This window comes from Podarcis vaucheri, assembly GCF_965113315.1.
Source record: "Podarcis vaucheri genome assembly, chromosome: W".
Classification (NCBI taxonomy): domain Eukaryota; kingdom Metazoa; phylum Chordata; class Lepidosauria; order Squamata; family Lacertidae; genus Podarcis; species Podarcis vaucheri.
This window is the reverse complement of record NC_138757.1, coordinates 26,363,768-26,378,725: the sequence shown is the minus strand read 5'-3', so window position 1 is coordinate 26,378,725 and position 14,958 is coordinate 26,363,768.

Below are 14,958 nucleotides of genomic sequence, written 5' to 3'. Positions count from 1 at the left end.
TTCTGGTTCTGGTTCTGGTTCTGGTTCTGGTTCTGGTTCTGGTTCTGGCTCTTTCTTTCTTTCTTTCTTTCTTTCTTTCTTTCTTTCTTTCTTTCTTTCTTTCTTTCTTTCTTTCTTTCTTTCTTTCTTTCTTTCTTTCAATATTTTTTATTGCTTCTTTCCAGGCACAGATACATCATCAAATGTTCAACAAAAGCAACTTTACAGAAAAAGGAAAAGAGAGAGTTAGAGAGAAAATTCATCTTTCCAAAACAATTTTTTCATGGCCTACCGGCCTTCCCCACATCTTCCCCACCCTGCATTCTTTACAATAAAAATAACAGCAAATTGTTACCCTGTTTCATACGTTTTTTGTACTTTCAATTAATTATATTTTAGGTTTAAAGTACTTATTGTCAAATTACTTTTCAAAATAAATCTTAAAATTTACTCTAAACTTTGGTAATTTCATAATTATACCTTAGTTTCCCTATCTTCAAATTTTGTTGCTGAAGCTAATCTTTCCCAACCTTGCAAATTCTCAACATTCATATAGCTTATAATGTTTTTGTAAGTAGTCCTTAATTTTTTTTCTTCTCCCAGATCTCGGATTCTGCCAGTCATTTCAGCCAACTCCATGTAGTCCATCAGTTGCCTATGCCACTCTTCCAGCGTGGGTAAATCTTGTGTCTTCCAGTGTTTAGCAATAAGAATTCTTGCTGCTGTAGTTGCATATAAAAAGAAAGTTCTATCCTTCTTTAACACTTTCTGGCCGACAATGCCCAGGAGGAAGGCCTCTGGTTTCTTGTGAAAGGTATACTTAAATACCTTTTTTAACTCATTGTAAATCATTTCCCAGAACGCCTTCACCCTTGGAGCAAGTCCACCAGAGGTGAAAGAATGTCCCTTCAGCCTCCCTACATTTCCAGCATTTATTGTCAGACAAATGGTATATCTTTGCAAGTTTGACTGGGGTCATGTACCACCTATATATCATTTTCATAATATTTTCTTTCAAGGCATTACATGCCGTGAATTTCAAACCGGTGGTCCATAACCTTTCCCAGTCTTCAAACATAATGTTGTACCCAATGTCTTGAGCCCATTTTATCATGGCTGATTTGACTATCTCATCCTGAGTATTCCATTTAAGCAGCAAGTTATACATTCTTGAAAGCACTTTAGTCTTTGGTTCAAGTAATTCTGTCTCTAATTTCGATTTTTCCACCTGGAAACCTATTTTTTTGTCCTTTTTAAAAATCTCTTGAATTTGGGCATAATGAAACCAATCTTGCACCTTGTCTTTTAATTTGTCCAAGCTCTGCAACCTCCAATTATCTCCAATTTTTTCTATTATCTCACAGTATTTTGCCCAGCCAACCTCCATATTAAGTCTTTTTCGGGCCTTTGCCTCTATTGGTGAAAGCCACCTCGGAGTCTTGTTTTCTAACAAGTCCTTATATTTAGTCCAGACAATGAATAAAGCTTTCCTGACAATATGATTTTTAAACAATTTGTGAACCTTTACCTTGTCGTACCACAGATATGCATGCCATCCAAAAGCATTATTGAACCCTTCCAGATCTAGGACATCAGTGTTTTCTAATAAAAACCAATCTTTCATCCAGCAGAAAGATGCAGCTTCATAGTATAACCTTAAGTCCGGCAGGGCAAATCCCCCTCTTTCTTTCGCATCTGTTAATATTTTAAATTTTATCCTGGGCTTTTTGCCCTGCCAGACAAACTTCGAGATATCTTTCTGCCACTTTCCAAAACATTCCACTCTGTCCACAATCTGTAGGGTTTGAAACAGAAACAACATCTTTGGCAATACATTCATCTTTACAGCTGCAATTCTACCCAACAAGGAAAGTTTTAGTCTTGACCAGATTTCATAATTGTCTTTAAATAAGTTCAAATTTTTAGCAGACAAATTCACCCCCAGGTATTTCACTTTTTTAACCACATTTAACTCCGTTTCCTTCTGAAACCCATCTATTTCTGAAGGTGTCAATTTCCCCCCCAAAACCTTGGTTTTTTGCTTATTCAACTTAAATCCCGCCACCCGACCAAACTCGTAAATTAGTTCTAAAGCTCTTTTTGTACTAGATTCTGGCTCCTGTAATGTTAAAACCAAATCATCTGCAAAAGCTTTCAGTTTATATTGTTTCTCTCCGACCTGTATTCCTTCTACCAGCTGGTCCTTCCTAATCAAGTTCAGCAGCACCTCCAGGACTGAGATAAATAACAGAGGGGATAAGGGACACCCCTGTTGTGTCCCTTTTTCAATTTTGAACTCTTCTGTCACCACATTGTTCACTATCAATTTAGCCTTCTGCTCTGAATAGATTGCTTCTATGCTATTTTGAAACGCCCGTCCCACTCCCATCCCTTCCAAATTTTTCTTCATGAATTTCCAAGAAATGTTGTCAAAGGCCTTCTCAGCATCTATAAAAATTAACGCTGCTTTCGTGTTCATATTTGTCTGCAATAGTTCCAAAACGTCAATAATGTTCCTAGTGTTATCAGACAAATGTCTACCTGGGAGAAAGCCTGCCTGGTCTTTATGAATTACTTCATTTAAAACTTTTTAAAATCTATTTGCCAGAATATCAGCAAAAATTTTGTAATCCACCTTTAGGAGTGAGATGGGTCGGTAGTTCTTAAGTTGAGTCTTTTCAGATTCCAATTTTGGTATCAATGTGATGAAGGTTTCTTTCCACAATTCTGGTGCCCCCTTCCCCTCCATAATCTGATTACATACCTCCATTAATGGTTGAGTCAAATAGTCCTTTAGTATCTTATAATACTTGGAGGTAAGTCCATCTGGGCCTGGGGATTTACCTAGTTGCATGTTCTGAATGGCACTCTCAATTTCCTGTTGTGTTATTCTGTAATTCAGGGTTTTTTGTTTCTCTTGGGATAGTTTTTGTAATCCATTAATTTTTATAAATTGGTCCATCTCAATCTCTTCCTGCGGCCCTTGCGTAAACAATTTTTTGAAGTATCTCTGGAAACATTTTCTGATTTCTTCTGGTTTCTGAATGCTTTCCCCTTCAACCTCCAGATTGGTAACAAAGTTCAATTTTTGTCTCTTTTTCAACTGCCATGCTAGCAGTTTTCCACATTTATTTGCTGATTCAAATGATCTTTGTCTCATTTGTTTGATTTTCCATTCAACTTCTTGGTTTATCAATTTCGCATATTGTGCTTGATAAAATTTAATTTCTCTTAAAGCTTCTTTTGACTTTGGATTAAGTCTCAGCCTCTTTTCACCGTCCCTTATCTTCTCTAGTATCTTATCTTTTTTCCCATTCCAGAGTTTTTTCTTAACTGAATTCTGTTGAATCAGAAACCCTCTCATGACCGCTTTGCTCGCATTCCAGATTGTTCTCTTTTCCACCGAAGTGTTCAAATTTATTTCAAAGTAGTCCTTCAAAGTTTTTTGGGCCTTCTTCACAATCTCCTGATCTCTAAACAAGGTGTCATTCATTCTCCATCTGAAGGATCCAGTTGGCGTAAGTCTCAGTTCCATTTTCAAGGCATTATGGTCGGAGCAAGTTTTGGGGCAGATTTCTATTTTTTTAGTCTTAGGTGCCAGTCCTCTAGTTGTCCAGATTTGGTCGATTCTTGTCCATGATAGGTGGGCCTCAGAAAAGAATGTCCCTTCTTTACCTAAGGGGTTCTTTGTCCTCCATATGTCGATCAGGTCCATATTGTCAGTTAGTTCAAAAAAGGTTTTAGGTAGTCTGCCATCTTTAGTTAAGTTTTGATTTTGTGACTTGTCCATGTATGTGGAGACCACCCCATTCATATCTCCCATCACAATGCTGTTGGTATAGTCGATATAATCCAGCATTGTCTCATGCAGCTTTTTGTAAAATTCCGATTTCCCCTCGTTAGGTGCATAAATTCCTACTATCAGAAATTTTTCTCCTTGTGTTTGTATTTCAATCGCCAAAGTTCTTCCTTGCTCATCTTTGAACAAAAATTTTGGTGACAGGTTCTCCTTTGCGTAGATCACTACCCCTCTTTTCTTAACCTTATCTGATGAAATAAATTCTTGGCCTAATCTTTTATTGATTAGAACTCTCCTATGGAGCCTGGTCACATGTGTTTCTTGCAAGCAGATAATGTCCAATTGTTCTTTCCTCAATATATGAAAAATCTTTTTCCTTTTCTCAGGGGAATTTGCGCCATGAATGTTCCAACTAAGTAGCTGCAGAGACATCCTGAATCAATTTGTCAGTCCAATAGGGATGCGCCTCCCTTGTCGTCCAAATCTGGAGGTGGAGCAGGTGTTGAGCCAGGCGGAGGTGGTGGCCAAGCTCCTGCCACTCCTTTCCGAAGGTCCTCCCCGTGATCGTTCAGGAACTTTTCTTGGTCCTCTACTGTTCTAATTTTTACTTTTTTCCCTTTGAAATTAAAAGATAGTCCTTGGGGGAATTCCCACCTATAGGGAATTGTGTTGTTTGTGGTTCAAGGACCCGACCCCGGTGAAGTGAAATGAAGACACATGGACACGTGATATAAGGTTAATGGGCTAGAAAAGGCCACAACTTTATTGGTTACAGCATTGAAAAGGTATTGGCTTAGGCATTGGATCGAAACAAGTGGGTTCTTCACCAGTAGGTGGAGCCTGTCGATGCCAATCCGACTATAGGCTCACCCCTGCTGTCACCGAGGGTCGTGCCAAGGCCTCCCGCCAAGCAGGCATCGGACGGAATACACGACCCCAAGATTCCTTTAACGGAATACCCCTAAAAATTGAAGGCATAGGCGATGGCCACACCTAGCACTTCCACACAGCGCAACACATTATTCCAATGCCTAACCGCCACCCGAGCCAAAGGCTCGCCGCCAATACCCTCAAAGCTGCAACCAATCCCAGATGTTTTTAATGACACTAGCTAACCAAAAGTCATTCCCCAGATCCGATAGGTGGACACCGTCATCCCGGTATAAAGCTTTGTCGCTAATCCGGATACGGTCATGATACATCACTCGGCCATCCATAAAGCGCACCCTACGGGCTACCGCCCGATTTACGAGTTTCCTGGTTCTTTCAATGGCCATACAGTTCTGCGCACCGCGCCACACAGTTCTTTTCAGGAAGGAGGACCAGAATACTGTTGTTCTGGGACACAAGGCAGCGAATGCATTCAAGTCTCTTTTTATGCTCGATAACAAGTCCACGCTCCTTTTGTTGACAAGGTCATTCTCCCCTAAATGAATCACCAGGATGTCGGGAGGGCCGAGCTTGGCTATTTTCTCCCACAGCAAAGGCATCAGCTCTTCCCAACGCATGCCTCTTCTCGAAAACCAGGAAACTCGAACATCACGTGGCAGACCAAGGTTGGGTGCCAGGCCGCAGCTCACCGCTCGCACGCGGGCCCAATGGACTATACTATGGCCGCAAATCCACACGCTTCTTCCGGACATAGCTGGGGATAAAGACAGAACAAAAGGAAGGGTAAGCAGACTAAGGAGTAGGCGCAAGGTTGCGAATATATGACTTATAAACATTGGATTTCCACCAGCCCAACTCTTTTATCCTTTCTGCCGGTAACCCCAGGTGCGCGGCCGCGGTGGCGGCCCTGATCCTGAATGAATGTGCAGCGTACTCATGGGGGGGGTAGGCCACAAGCCTCAATAGCCTTGCGCATTACTCTAGAGAATTGGTACCTCAATAGGGGCGACCCATCCTCATGTATCAGAAACGGTCCCGGGACGGCTGGTCTAAGGCGGAGATACCGCCTCGTGTCCTTTACCGGACATGGGCCCTGCTGGGCCGACGCCGTGAGCTTGAGCAGGACACCCTTGCCCGTCTGATTGGTCTTGGACTGACGCACAAGTACTGACACAGCAGATTCGGATAGCTGTACATCCTCACACAGGAGGCCGCGAGTTAAACCCCGCGCACTAGCTTCACACACCACCTCACCAACTCTGAGCGCACCAAAAAAGGCTATCGCGTAAGCCGCAGATAAGAGCCGTGCCTCAAACTTGGACCAACAAATTTTCCTGAGTTTTACGCGTATCTGAGATAGCAATCCGTAAGAAATCGGCTTGCGGCCAACGGTCCTAGGCGGTTGCAACCTGCCCCAACCCTCAATGGCTCTACGGATCAGAAAATCGCTACATGGGTCTTGCGCAAACGTCGCCTTTGAAAAGAAGCTGATGGCTGCCACGTGGATTTTTAAAGTTTTTGTAGCACATCCGAGATCATCCAGATGGGACAGGTACTGCAGGACGTCGTCAGTAGTGGGGTGTGTGTTATGAGACAGCCCAGACAACCCAAACCTGAAACCCAGGAAATCACACCAGGCCGCCTTATAGGACCTGAGCGTGGAAGGTGCCACGGACGCTAATACTCCCTGTATCACTTTGCGTCTCCAACCTTCCACAGGTACTCCGGAAAGGGTTCGGGCAACAGTTGTGCTCCAGGTGCGAGCGACCGGAAGCGAGGAATCTGGAATCGAGACAAGGCGTCGGCTATATCATTATTGGCTCCGGGTACGAATTTGGCTGAAAATAAAATATTGTACTCAAGGCAACGGAGGACGAACGCCCGCAGGAGAGAGGAGACCCTCGCAGACCGAGATGACTGCCTGGCAAGAATGTTCACCACCGCCAGGTTGTCGGTCCTGAAGCACACTCGGTGATCTCGAAACTCCCCCGTCCAGATGTGCACGGCCACTACTATTGGAAAGAACTCGAGAAAGGTGAGATCCCGCGTGATGCCCTGACCCTGCCATGCTGAGGGCCAGCGTTGCGCGCACCAGCGCCCTTTGAAGTACAAACCAAAACCTAAAGACCCTGCTGCGTCCGATTGAACCTGAAAGTCAGATGACAGATTCAAGACATCCTGCCAAAGAGAAACCCCGTTATATTTTCCCAAAAAGGCTGTCCAGACCTCGAGATCCGCTTTGACAGACCTGGGGAGGCGAACCCTGTGGAGGGGGTGTTTCAAACCGACTGACAATCTGGCAAGGCGAGCGCAGAAGGGGCGTCCGGGGGACACCACCCTGCACGCGAAGTTAAAGTGGCCCAATAAAGATTGAATTTGCCTAAGGGTGATCTTCCTAAGCTTAAGAGTGTCCTGAATTAGTTGTTTAAGGGCTTCAATCTTTTCCACAGGTAAGCGGGATGACTGGGCCACTGTATCCAGCTCAATGCCAAGGTAAGTCAGGCGCGTGGCTGGTCCCTCTGTTTTTTCCGCAGCAAGAGGGACCCCAAGGTCCTCGGCCAGGGCTGAGAAGGCCTCCAGCAAGGAGGCGCACTCCCCCGTGTTGGCTCCACCCACAAAAAGAAAATCATCCAGGTAATGTGTGACCCCAATGGTATTTGCCCTGAAACGCAGGGCCCAGTCCAAGAACGTGCTGAAGGCTTCGAATGCCGAACAGGCAACGGCGCAGCCCATTGGCATGGCCCTGTCAACATAGTATTTTCCCTGAAATTTAAAGCCCAGGAGCCGGAAATCAGCGGGATGTACTGGCAAGAGGCGGAAGGCCGATTCGATATCACACTTTGCCAACAACGCCCCGGGGCCAAAACTGCGGATCAACTTAACTGCCTGATCGAAGGTGGCGTATTTGACTGTGCATAGCTCGGGCGGGATGGCATCGTTGACCGAGCCGCCCTTTGGAAAGGACAGATTGTGAATGAGCCTAAATTCACCGGGGGTCTTCTTGGGCACAATGCCTAGTGGAGATATGTGCAAATTTGGTATGGGGGGACTATCGAAGGGGCTTGCAACCCTGCCCGCGCTGACCTCCTTTGCTATCTTTCTTTCGGCAACTTCCGGTCTCTCTCTAACTGATTTTTGATTGGGTGAATCTTTTGCAATTAAGGAACCCGCTATGGGAATACGAAACCCACTGGAAAAACCTTCCCTGCGGTAGGAAGCTGCGTCCTTATCCGGGTAAAGAGACAGAAGGTTGCAAAGGGGGACGAGCTTGATAGGGGAAAAGGCCAATCCCAAGACTACCTCACCATCTGTTCCCTGCTGCGGGGGCCCCCCTGGAACTGGGATGATGGAACCCCCGGCCTCCACGAAAGGGCTGCTTCCCCCCTTTTAAGCAGGATGTAACGGGGTGACCCCCGGCGCATCTTTCGCATTCATGTGTGAATTTACAAGATGGCCTTTGGCAAAACCCTTTGTTGTACTCCCAGCACACCCGACGCTTAAAATCCTTCCTTTGGTCACTTCTGGTCGACCGATATGAGTCGACTGGCCTCTTTTCCACGTACGGACCGACAGCCACGGACCATATTCCATTCTCAATCTGATCCCAGCGTGCTAACGGGATCCTGGACGCCTTCCTTCTGAATTTCTTGTCATAGCTTATGGCTGCCGCCTCCCCCGAAAGGGCACAGGCCGTGCGAATATGTGAAAGGTAGGCAACAAGGTGAACCGCCCGCTTGGGGTAAGCAGCGACAATTGTCCCCATAAAGGCTTGAAAACCATCAAGCCAATTTTCGAATGTCCTAGGCACAGAAGGGTACTTGCTCTTTCTCTTACCATGTGAGGGCCTCTTTTCACCCCTACCTAACTCCTCTGCTGGGGGCACTAATTTAAACATGTCAACAAACTCACCATTTAATATTTTTGCTCGTAGTTTAGGGGATAGGTGATCACCCGGTATAACATCTGAGGTTGAGTAGGTGGATGTGGTGGCATCTTTTACCAGAGCCCCATCCTTCCACTCCTGGGTCCCCCCAAACTTTTTATGATGGCAATTGGCCCTCCTCGACAGTGCCCAGTCCGGAAGACCAGATACTTCCTCGCCCTTCCCCCAATAGGAACCTAGGGACGCGTCACTGTCATACTCTGAAGAAGAAGTACCTGTATCATCATCTGAGTCCTCCTTCCGAGACCTGCTCTTCCGACATACATGCTTCTTCTTTTCGCGCCTCTTTCCCGAAGGCTTCTCCACTGGCGCTGCAGTGACGGTGCCCTCCTCCTCCTGTTGCGCGTCTTCAGCCGCCGACGAAGCCGCAGAATCGGGCGACTGGACCCTGGGCCGCTTGTCCTGTGAGCGATTAGAAGAGCTAGGGGCAGCAGGATTGTTATTGCGAATAGACTTAGAGGTAGCTTCCCCCCCCCCGCGCCCGAGACCCGGATGCTGAAGCCCGTGACTGGGACCTAGTCCGCACCGGTTGTGTATCATTAAAGAGGGCGGCCGATGTACTAGGCAGTTCGTCCCATTGGGAAGATTGAGAACTCTCTGGGAACTCCTGGGTATCCGGGATGACATCAGGGGAAGAGGGGGGACTGGGGTTCGCGTCCGGGAATCGTTGTTCGTATTCATCTATAAAAGATCTAAAAGCATTTAGGAAGTGGGAGACGGGAGGCCTTGTATTATTACCCCTGCCCTGTCGTCCCTGTGATGCGCTCTCTGCTGAGCTACGTGTGGCCACAGGCGCGCGCTTCCTCTTAGGAGCCATAAGGTGTGCCTTGTATGCTACAAATGCGACGGTATTTGTTAGTGTGTGTGTGTGTATGTGTGAGTGTGTGTGTTTTTATTAAGTAATTAATTTAATTAATAATTTTTTTATATTATATATATATATGTTGTTCTTATTCTTATTATTATTATTGTGTATATATCAAATTAATTAATTTATTAACTATTTATTTATTTATTTATTATGTATTATCTATATATCTGTTTATAGTTTTCTATTTATTTATTTATTAATTTCTTATTTGTTCTCTCTTACTATATAGTCTCCTTAATATTTCCCAGTATGGTTGTGCTAAATAACCAAATCAATAAATTCTCAATTTATCCCAGCCTTGTGATTATTATTGCTAATAAAATAAATTTATTCTATGAATTTGCCTGTGCTACCAGCAGGCAGTGGCTCAGTGGGCTGGTAACCACGTATTGTCACTAGGCAGTAAATCAGGTATATATAACTCCCCCTTTGTGTGTTAGCCAGGTGAGGGCAGCAGCTAGGAGAAAGGCCGCTCCCACTAAACTCCAATTAATAAAGCCAAGACTGCTGCCAAGGTTCACTTCCAAAGACAATATGAACAAAAGAACAAAAGAACAATAGCTGAGCAATCTACTGCCTGCCAAGGTACTATAGGTTGCTGCAGACTGCTGCCAAGCCTCCCTCCCTCATGCGAAAGAACAAAAACTCAGGAATCCTCTGCCTTCCACAGGAGAGATAAGCTGCAAAAAAGCCTCTGGAAATGTGCCTCAGGGGAATAATAGGCTTAACTATCGCTCATTAGCATTTAAATTCTCCTGCTGGCCAGCAGCAACAATGGCATTTCTACGGCAACAGAAGAGCTAGCCGACAACAATAGCTGTCCTTTAAGAGGCAAAAGCAGAGGCGTTCCTATGGCAACCCAACAGGGTTCCCAGGCAGCCCTGGAAATAAGCAAAAGCCCTTTCAACAACAAAAGGAGGGGAAGTAAGGAGATACACGGGCAAGACAACACAGAACAATTGAGACTAGGCCAAACAGGGGACACCCAAACAAAGACCCACAAACAGAAAAAAGGAGAGTGAGGAAGCAGTAAACTTGCAAGCTCGAAAGACAAAGAAAGATGGAGGCCACAGCAAAATCAGAGACGCCAGTAACACAGTAAGACTATTCCCATCCACACCAAATACAAAGAATCACAACAAAAGATGGTGGAGCAGAGAAAACCAGGGCTAGTGAGCACGTGGAAAGAACACTATGGCTCTGCCGCTCTGTTCTCCCTCCTCACGATATAATTCAAGCTGCAGAAGGAAAAAACTACAATTTGAAAGTCAATCACCAGCTGGCTAAGTAGGGGGGGGCGGACACTATGTACTGGGGGGGTCAATAAGGTAAACCCCTACCTGGAACCCAAGAAGCACACAGGCGCGCACACACAAAACACACGAACGTACACTATCGTACCCCTTGAGGTCCGTTCCCAACACACACCACAAGCCGGAGCGGGGCTCCAACAGGGAAGCAAAACCAAGCACTCACGCACACACACACTGTATAATGTGAAATGGGGCTGCTGGAGAAGGTAAGCAACCCCTGAAACGCACGTGAGAGACCACGTGAAGAGCCCCAGCGGGCGGCGAACGGCAGATGTTTTCAATACCCCATGCCGGCGAAGTGGAGCTCCGAACAGCCAGGCAGACCAGGGAACACACAAACGTACCCACACGCACACCAACAGTAACTGGGGGTGGGTCAGCCGGATGAGGCAAGCACTCTCCAAGATGTGCCTGCTTGCAGTGTGTAGCAGGCACCTACGTGCAGGGCTTAAACTGCGGCAGCAATACAAGGGGAACCCAAACCCCTGCTCCTAGGGAAAACTGCTAAGGGAAGTCGGATGGTTGGGGGGGGCTGCAGAGCGCGCACGCTTGGAAGAAAACGCGCCGTATAAACCACGATCAGAAGGCCTCCCAAACGCACGTGGGTGGCCGCCTCGAATGCGCACCGGGCACCCTCTTGCCAAATTAAACTGCTTCCACGACTGGCAAAAGAGTTTTGGATGGAGGTGGGAGGCTGAAAACACACACACGTGGTTGCAGAATCAGAGGGGGGGCGCGGCTTCCACGCTAAGCAAGGCAGGACCAAGTAACACCACAGCACCCAAACCCCCCAAAAAACAACAGCAAACCTAAAACAAATCCAATAGCCAACCACAAGCCCTAACGGCAAAAGACCAAAGAATAAGGAAGCGACGCACCCGCTTTAAAAGACGGTCCGCGTAAACAGGCAAGGCGCAGCCGCTCCACTCCCTTCTCAGCACACAAAACCCGGAAGCTGCGCCCGTCAGCTGTTAAGCGGCTCGAAGAATAAAGCAAGATCGGGGGGGGGCGATAGTAAAGGAAACCCGGAAGCTGCACCCGTCAGCTGTTACGCGGCTGAAAGCAGCCAGCGGCGGCTATGGCGGCTGCGGCCACGTGGGCTGTATCCCGAGCAGGGAAAAAGAAACGCGATATGCCCTCAGAAATTGAGAAAACCTCGCTGCAATGCTGGCGCGCCGCGTTAGGAGAAGCTAAAACAAAAGAAGCTCGCAAATACTTCCCTGTCTTCCAACAGAAGTCCTAAGCAGCTGTCTCCAGCAGCAGACACAAGCAGCTGACTCGCGAGGGGCGAAGGAAAGAAGAATGAGGCCGGGGGAAGGCTGGCGCTGCAGCAAAATGCTGCTGAACACGCCCCCACCGTGGCCCCTGGTTGGATGGCCACCGAGGGGGCGTGAGCGCCAGCCAGGTGAGTGGGCAGCAGGGGGCCACGCCCCCCTGCTAGCCGGAGCTCGAGCCCTGACCACAACCCCTCCCCTCCCCTTCGGGGAGGAGAGTCTTTCTCAATAGTCCAGCGAGGTCTTTATATGTAGTTCTTAAATCCAAAAGTTGTTTCGGTATGTCTCTGTAGATTTCTGCTGTCTTACCCTGGATCACCAATGAATTTTTAAAATGTAGGCCGAGTATGTTATCTTTTTCTTGCCTAGATCTCAAAATGATCAGGCAATCTCTCGGTTTGTCCTTCCTCGCCACTCTTCCCAATCTGAAAGCGGTGACAATTTTGAAGTCCTTGTCTTCTGCTAAACCCCAGGTCTTTGATATTTCTGCTGTCAGAAAGCCAGTGAAATCTTCTTTTTCAAGTTCTGGTATATTTCTCAGCCTAAGATTGCTTTCCCGATTTTTCAATTCCTGCATGGACAGATAGGCTTGCTGTTCGTTGATCTGTCTACTCAGTGGCCTTACTTCCCCTCTTACTTCCTCAATCTTCTTGTTGGCTTGTTCTGCTTTTAATTTTGCTTCTTCGGCCAGTTTGCGATTTTCTGTCGTTGTTGTTTGAATATTCCCTATTGCCTGTGTATTTTGAGAGACTTGGTCAGTCAATTTATTAATAGTAGCTGTCACTTGATCAAATTTAGTCGCCTGTTCATCAGCTTTCTTATTTAAAGCTGCCAGCTGGTCCAAAATTTCTTTAGAAACTGGGTCCAGCCCTCCTGAAGCCATATCCCCTGAAGCTGGCTGTTTAGCTTCTCCCTCTTGCAGGCCTGTGACAATTGGGACAGATGATCTGCGTGGCTGCACAGTCAAAGTTGATTGCAACAGTTCAGTTTGTTTTGCTTTTTTGGCAGCCCTTGTTTTTGCAGCGCCACTCATTCCACAGCTGTCCATGTATCAAGGTCAAATTATAAATCCCATGGGAAAGGCAGTCCAAGACATAAACATCCAGGCAGAAGATTTGCAAAACAACCAGCAGTTCTCAGAGACTAGATATTCCACAATCCTGTAGGGGGAGCTCCCCAAAAGTTAGAAAACAAAGTGAAAAGCTTCCGCCATTAAGTTCCCAAGGAAAAATGAAAAGAGGAAAAAAAGAGGAGAAAACCTTCAAAGTTCACTTTAAACTTGCAGAAATTTACCCAAGTCGAAATGAAAGTTCTTAACAATGGTGCATGCAACAGTTCCTTATTTGTATCTCACAACATAGCCCCAATGTAACATTTTAGCTTTAAATACAGTTACCGCAATTTGATGGTTCTTTTGTATCCAGGCAGCCCGGGAGCTGGGTTCTCAAAACTTTGTAATCCACCAAAAAGAGGAGAAATCCCGATCTATGTTCAGTCCATTTGCACAAATACGATTTTTTACTTCTAAGCAGCCAAATCCGAATTTGCAGAGTAAATTCCAACTTCTTTAAAAAAAGCCCCTCTCAGCGCTTCAGCTTTTATAAGTCTTTGCTTGAGACTTTGAGCAGAGCCGGAAGACGGACTTCCTTTTTAACGTCTCCCGCTTTCAGCCAAATTTTCACAAATTTAGATTCAAAAGTCTTGAGATTCTTACTCACGGGTATGTAGTTTAAAGTCGAATGTTGGAAGAAGAAAGGTCAGCGCTCATCAGCAGCAGCCACGTGGCTTCACTTCCGCGGAAAGAGCGATGAACTCACAGCACCGCTACCCCCTTCACGTTCCGGAGCCCCTTACGGGGTCCCTTCTTCGTTTCCGAGGTCGCGCTTGGTGCCCGCCGAGTCCCACGACCACAGGCTCACTCTATCTGTGGTTTTTCTTAGCGGGTGTCCGCTCTGCCGCAGCGGACGACCCTTTTCCGCGGAGCCCCTCTTCACAGCGTAAAGAGGACCGCCATTGCCGTTTCGCGCCGCCTCCGGAAGTCCCTGGCTCTGGCTCTTTCTCAGGCTCTGGTTCTGAATGAGGGCTTGGTTCTGGCACTGATTCAGGGTCTCGCTCTGGCTCTGGCACTCTATCAAGGACTGTTTCAGACTTAGGCTGTGGCTGTGGCTCTGGCTCTGTTTCCATTCTTACAATGGAATGTACACAAAACAATAATCCTTTCTATATAAATTTTCCAATACATTCTGAAAACATAATAAATCCTTAATTGTTGTCCACCTCGTTTTAGTTCCTTTATCATTCAAATGCTAGCACGGAGTCAAAACTATTATTGTATTTTTGAACATATCTTGCATAACCATCCCATTTTCCTGCAAATTTTTGCTTTGAGATTCCTCTGAGTTTGCTAGTCAATTGAGCTGTCTCCTGTAATTTGATTTGCCAATCTGTTATTTTTGGAGCCTCGTGATATTTCCATCCCTTGGCCACAAGTATACGAGCTGCTGCGGTTGCATACAAGAATACCTCTCTTAGATTTTTTGGGGATCTCTTTATCTAAATTACTTCACAGAAATGCCTCCGTTTTTTCCGTTAAAGTTATCCCCATCATCTTTTTAAATTCATCGTATATTCCCCCCCCCCAAGAAAAAAATCTTAATCTTTTCACACGTCCACCACATGTGGCTCATGTCACCGTTATTTCCTCCACATCTCCAACAAGCATTCGCCAAATTTTTATACATTCTTGATCATCTGGAAGGAGTGAGGTACCACCTATGAGCCATTTTCATCATGTTCTCTCTTATAATATAGCTGGCTGTAAATTTCTAATTTACATTCCATCAGTTTCCCCCATCTTTTAGCATAATTGGACGGCCCACATCTTGGGC